Raw genomic sequence first — 6,184 nt, forward strand, 5'->3', positions numbered from 1 at the left:
TTAAAGAAAAATAATTTCCCCGGCTTTCCTCACTGGTTATACTGGATATTTAAAAAAGACATTATATTACGTAGGTATAGTTCAAAGAACCTTTAATTCTCTTTATTTTGGTGTATAATATATAGGTGCAATATGAGTTTTAGAGAATACAGCATGGCCTTACTCCAGATGTGCATCTTTCAAATAAGTGCTAGCTCCACTTAGTTATTTTCACTTTATGAACTTCAGAGGTAAATTGTACAAAAAAGGAGCCGATAACTCTTCTTTTACATTTTATATATTTGGTAATTCATTCATCGCACGTTCAGAAGTTGGTATTGTCTAGTCTGGCAAAATTCATTTGCCCTATATTAATAACTGCTAAAGATAGTGTACCTTAGCCCAAATCAGGGAGCAGTCATTTTAGCTAGTAGTGTGCTTACATCATTTACAATTTCCAAAAGTACAATATCCAAAGAAGTATAAGCCACATTACACTAAAGTAGCATAGAGGTATGCCAACAGTCTCTCCACTGTGCATGTTTTAAATGTAAACAACTTCACCTTACATACGTCACTCTCTGAAAAGTACATGATAACGGATGAGCGCCCCCTATACTCAATATTTAATTACCTCTGGAATTGAAGAGCTTAACAAGTAGTCTGGTTCCCTGACTTCTCTCAACTCCGTTATAACATCATAAGGAGTAGTCTCTCCACTCCGTCATAACGTCATAACGGAGTGGAGACAGGTCAGGGAACCAGACTACTTAACAATGTGCAAAACTAAGCACCTCCCAAATTAAAGATTGACAACGAAAGTACATTGGCAATTTTACGGTATATGCAAACAAATGTTATGACTTTGTTTACGAACAGTTGAACTTAGTTTAAATAACAATCAAAAGATATATTAGAATGACCTAGCAACTCATAAAAGTAAATGAAGGAATGAAGCCGAATGTTTGGAACTATTTTGTTAATGTTAACATACAGACGTGACCTCCAAGTTGGTCGGAGTAGGTTTCTTGCCCAAAACTGGATAGTAAATCACCATCGCTTATTTAGCAGCTATCACAGAGGCTGGTATGATTGTGTAGAAGATAAACAGACAAAACAAACACAAATACATACTGTAAAACACTTAGTTTAAAACCCTATTAATTTTTTCTATATCTATAAAGCCATACAGCTCCCGCACGGTATGGTTGACCACTATACAAAAATGTGGTCTCCTTAAACAATTTTGGATCTTTCAATAAAGAATAATCAGATAAACTAAATAAAGGAGGCCTAACTCGACCCAGTAGAAACACACAGAGAATAAAAGAAGTGTGGACCTTGGATCGAGCGTAACCTACCTATCAACATCTTTAAAAACTATTACGAGGAACGACACATATTATCACTCGAATAATACAATAGGAATTTTTTTATATAACAAAATCTAAATAGTACACCGTTCCATCGTCAAAATTCGAAAACCATAAAACAAATTAAAAGATAAAATATAATATATCATAACCGATCTTAAATCCAAATTAGGAAGAAATACAACTGGGAAGGATATCTGATTTCTACTTGCTGTCTCAAACATACAGAAAATATAGCATACACACAATATAGCACCACTACATATAGCAAACACTGAGACCTAGGCGACCTATAGCAAAGGTCACAAAATTTCAAGGGAAGGAACTTCGAGCAAAGTAAGGGAAACCAAGCTCGGACGAACAACCCTTTAGATAACACTAAGGAAACATAAATACCCCATCAAAATTCTAAAAACAACATTATTTATATAAAATTTTGTTTTAAATAAAATATTCAACACATCTGAGCGGGAAACACTCAAACATAAATACTTTTATTTTTTGGAAATGGGGGGGGTCTGTTTGGTGCCCCCCCCCCCCAAAAAAAAGTATGATTGCTCATAGCTCAACTATCAGTCATAGATAAAGTATACAATAATACAAGGAAGGACACTTCTCCTTTCTCGCGTGACCTATTTAAGAATCAACGCTGATATTTCAAGTTACATTTAGCGATGCGTAATAAATTTGGTGCCGATGTTTTTAACTCAGGCATTCGACATTGTATGCCTATCCAAAGTTTGGCCTACTATCATACATTTAAGGAAAGCCATACCATTTTCCAACGCTACTGCTCGCCATGGCCATGATCGTGCCCGCTTAACAGGCGAGTCAGTCCTAGTATGTAAGACGTATCGCATGTTATTTATGATTTAGTGCTACGTCTTACTACCCAAATAACGGCCTTGTATAGCGTGTTCGATGTCGGTTGACATCGGAACGAGTAGTCCAAGTTTCAGGAATATATCACACACTTGGCAGCTCATATCGACATTCTTTCCACAAACTGATATGTAATGAATACACTTACTGTACTATTTTTATCCTGGTGGAATCAAAATCTGACACTAGCAAATGGACGCATTTTCATGTTCCGTTGACATACATTAGAACTTGTTGAAATGCGACGGTAGTCGAGGTCTGCCGAAGCACGTTCATGTACGTTCATGCGCGGGATATTTTTTTTGAAAGAAACGAAACGTTGCTTACAGTTCCAATAGGCATAATGTATTTTTTATTCGTTTCGTTAAGGAATAATAATTCAACCAAACCCGATTTCGGCATTCCTGGCTTTCATAGCTTTCCAGCTAACTGAAATGTAGGCCTACGAAACTTGAAAATAGGTCCATTTCTTTTATGAGAATTTGAATTTAGAGAAAAGACATCAGAATAAGTAAAGTGTGACTAAAACAGTATGACTTTATTTTGTAGAAATGCGTCGTTATTAGTTGCCAATTATGCGGGATATCCCTGAACATTTTACTTTCATTACGATGTTAGTTGACACCAAAACACGCTACACATCGCCGTTAGGCGGTCAGCCCAGATGCCCAAACCATAAATATCGGCGACTGTTTAGGGGACATCTTTTTGGTTCAGGGGCAAAATGACACTGAAGCTCATCGCTTGACATGCGTCTTTTTATCTTATTTTTGACTGGTGGTAATAGACCAGGAATACTTCGATAAACTGTGGTAACAAAATAGGCATAAAAAGTTCTCTTTGCAGCAACATCTTTTTCTTTGGACGACTCGGTCTTTACTGGGGTAGACGTCTATGCTTGGCTAAGCGTTTCTTCGGATGCGGGATCAAACGACGAGACCGTAATTTTCTTTTTCCTTTTCCTTTTTGGACAAGAGAACGACAATGGTTGTGGTGTGCACTTCTTTTAGGTGACATCTTTGAGCATTCCGGAACAGAAAAGCACTGATACCCATCGTTTACCCTAGGTCTTTCTTATTGTGGAATGCGTCGCCACTGATTGTCGGTCCGTCGTATCATTTTCATGGCAGTCATCACTCGACCATTAGGGGTTCGCAACGGCTTAATCGGGTCAGTTTTTGCTTGGAGAAATCCAGTAAACTCTGTAACATACCCGATCTCTATTGGACTTTGATTTTGGGGGCGGGTGCTTTGTTAGCAGTTACCTCAGCAGCTAAAGAGGTGGAGGGTGTCACCGCTGGAGAAGTTCCTGGAGACACGGGTTTCTATTTTGTCATCAGATTAGGAAAGGCGCATGTCAAATTGGGTTTGGCTGTATCAGCAGCAACCGGAGAAGTGGAATAATCTGAGGCTACTGGAGACGCGGTCACCGTCACTGCAGGTCGTAGTTTGGAGATGTAAGGCTGCGTCCTGGCCGAAGTGCCTCTCTTACGGGTAGGAGCTGATTTCTGGGGTTTTTATTTTAATGGGGACTTCTCTTTCTCTAGGGCTGTTACCTGGTCGAGAAACCACTGCTTTTTTCGGGGTACGTTTGGGTCGGGAGTGGCTTTTTTTTCTTGGGGATGACTCGGAGTATCACATTTTAAGAGGGAGCGAATGATGACAGCTCTTACAGAACCACTACCTCCAGGTTTCAAAATGATTTAATTTTCAGTTTGAGTGTCGATGCGCGGATCTGCCAGTTGCATCAAGACTACTTTGTTTCTCTCAAAAAAGCGTTTGGTTTTGATGTGGAATGTGAATTATGCCTTTTAGTTATTGACGTGCTCTCACTGTAAACCATCGTAAGACTTCTCTGAGACTGGCTTCGAACACACGAGTACGTATTTGGGGATTATTTTTTTCGCGACTGATGCCGTACAAGGCACGAATCAATTTGACGGGAAGACGAGAGTGTAGGGACGTGATGTTGACGATGTGTGAGACAAACCAAAAGTGTCCGGCGTTTTTATAGAGTGTCCGGCGTTTTTATAGATTTTATTTTTAAGTCGACGGATACGTGTACACCACAGACCATCCGTCTTGGCACCAGTGGTGAAACAGATGGGTACGAAATTGCAAATAATCGTGGGTAGTGGGTTTTAAATCCGAGTAAATAGGCGTGAGGGGTTCGAGTAACATCATCGTATGCATGTGTCAGCCAAAGAGTTCCTAAATGTTTGGCTAACACTTGCACTTGCGATTTATCTATAGAACTTTTAAACAAGACCACATAATGAGCATTGAGAGTGGTGGTGCGATGGGCTTTACTTTGTTGACACAAAGTCTGGGTGATGTAAATGACACTGGCATTACATTGATGCCCTTTGCGAGTTCACCACATTTTAATTTCTTCTTCTTCTTCTCATAATACGTCGTCGAAAATGGCAAGATGGGTTCGACTGGTGATACAGACGATCCCGTCGTCTTCGCCAGGAATGTCTTCCACAAACATGATGGAATCACCTTAACGTCTCGCAGGAGGCTGTACGCCGATTGCCACTCTTTGTAACACCACATGATACGTTGAGGTGGACGATCGATCAAATGATTTCATGTTCGATCAAACGTTAGACAAATTCGGTTTTGCCTGAACCGCTCGGTGCAGTAATTAACATGTTAAAGGGATGGCGAAGATACAAAGCCTCCCAACTAGAACGATCAAATTTTCGTCGATGACTTTAAAAGTGGAGGAAGAGGAAGCAGAGACAGCAGAGGTAACCACAGTGAAGGGGATGTTACTTTTGAAACGAAGACAGACAAGACAAGAGTTTTTTTTAAATAATTTTTCAGGACACGTTTATTTCAAAACGTTTTTAAAATTGAACAAGAAATACAAAAATACATAAAACCAAATGCTTAACTACATCGAAAAAATACGCATACAAACTATCAAAGTGGAAGATAAACAAGTCACTGTACAACATTTTTGGTGACGAAGTTGTGGTGTCCAAGAGACAGTTTGCATTGTTCTTAGGGTTTCTACACTTGGCACATTCTAACAAGTGTCCTTCCAGAATGGTTTGTTTTTGGGGCGAGGGGTGTCCATGACAATGACAGGCCTATCCTGACTGTAGTGGTTTTCCTTGGTGTCAGGTTCTTCTTCAGGCACTGTGGCTAACACACGTTTAAAGGTTACCTTTTTTTACTGAACGTTTGACTTTATGCCACTTCTTTTGTCTATGCCTCGAAACCAAAACTTTTCCAGTCACCTACATCTGTCCAGTGATGGTGTAAGTCACAAGCTACACACACTTCTTCGTAAACATCTTCAGTGCCGAAAAGTTGACGAATCTTTTGTTTCCCGTAGAGGTCGAGAAGTATCGAGATGAAAACTCAAGGCTTTTAACAGAATGAGTCTTTTGTGTACATGTAAAGGTACCATCCTCATGTTTTTGGTGGTGCTATGAGGTACAGGTCGTAAAGAGCCCACACGGAATCGGCTGGTAAACGAAATCACAGAAAGGAAGTCACTAAGATATACACCACACGACGACCCAAATTCATTGAATACAGTTCTCGTAAAAAGTGTTGGTAATTCGATACAGTCTGAATACTGTCACTGATTTCCTTCCACGGCAATTGTTGTATCACTAATGATAAGGCCGTTGCGTGATAGCAGGTTTAAATATCCTCTTCAGTTGAAGGTAATAAATGTACTTTTTGAAGAGAAGCGGCTTTATTTCAGTACCGTACCAAAATTGTTTAGTCACTAACTCGTATACTATACGCCGCACAGAAGTTTCCTCTTGAACCAATATTTGTTCGTGTAAAAGATTTGGTAATTCCGTTGCTATTCGGTGTAGTATGGCTAGCTTGCAAGAAGTAGGATAAGTAACAACCAAAGTCTTCTGGTCCTCTGTCAGTTGATCAATGTCTGACCATTGGAACACTTTCAAATGAATCGGTCT

The sequence above is a fragment of the Sinohyriopsis cumingii genome, chromosome 6 (genome assembly GCF_028554795.1).
Source record: "Sinohyriopsis cumingii isolate HCF-2022 chromosome 6, ASM2855479v2, whole genome shotgun sequence".
NCBI classification, from domain to species: Eukaryota; Metazoa; Mollusca; class Bivalvia; order Unionida; family Unionidae; genus Sinohyriopsis; species Sinohyriopsis cumingii.